Source organism: Trichechus manatus, unplaced genomic scaffold (genome assembly GCF_000243295.1).
Source record: "Trichechus manatus latirostris isolate Lorelei unplaced genomic scaffold, TriManLat1.0 scaffold00183, whole genome shotgun sequence".
NCBI lineage: Eukaryota > Metazoa > Chordata > Mammalia > Sirenia > Trichechidae > Trichechus > Trichechus manatus.
This window is the reverse complement of record NW_004444119.1, coordinates 698,178-699,186: the sequence shown is the minus strand read 5'-3', so window position 1 is coordinate 699,186 and position 1,009 is coordinate 698,178.

The following is a 1,009-nucleotide window of genomic DNA, read 5'->3' as shown; positions in this document are numbered from 1 at the left end:
TAGGGTTAGGGTTAGGGTTAGTGCTATGGTGAGGGCTAGGGTTAGGGTTAAAATCAGGGTTAGGGTTAAGATTTAGTTTAGAGTTAGGGTTTTTCTTCTGAAAACATTTAATCCAACAGTTCCACATCCTTAAATGGCCCAAAGGCATGCAGTTGACAGGTATGGTGGACTCTGAACTGCTTGGAACTATGAATGCAGTGGTTGGTGTCATTTTAAAAATCTCCAATTTTGCTAAATATTGGCCTTTTCTCTATTTTTACCCCCGTCTAGGCCTTCCTCAAATCAGAAAACAAAGACCCCTCTATCACGTCTCTGAACTTCACTGAGCTTTTTACAAATCCTTGCACTAAACTCGTTTGCAATTAGCTAATAATCAGAATTTATTTCTTAATCTGTGGCCGGCACCATGCTAGGGCGGTGTGTGCAAAGACTAGGAGAGGGAAGTATGAGGAAACGATAAACTATAGTTTTTGTGTCTCAAAGAGTATGTAATATTATAGTTTAGGTTGGCTGGTGGGGGTGGGAAGCTATACGTGCACACACACACACACAAAGCAATTAGAGATCAAAGTAAGAGAGCAGTAATTAGGTGCTAATTTGTGTGGCACAGATTATATGCGCTTTAAAGAATTCAGAGAAAAAAGAGATCTGTGTAGGCTAAAGCCATCTGAGATGATTTTATTACAGTCTCATAGATCCATTTTTAAAGGCAAATAATAAACGGGTAAGAAATATTCATTCTGGGGTCAGCATTAGAAGTGGCTGTTTTAGGAAGGAAAAAGGAATGTGACTAGTTACATGCAAAGTTAGTGCCTATCTGAGTCAGAGAAAGTTCAAGCTCTGGTGAAATAAAAACACTTCCTTTGCTGGGTTGATCAGTTTGCACATTACAGCAAGGAGAATATGCCTATTGGACAAATGCCGAGAAGACATGTTCCCAAGATCTGTGTCCCCATTCTGCATTTCTCTCATTTGCTCTTCAAATATATTAATCCCTTTCTATAGCTAT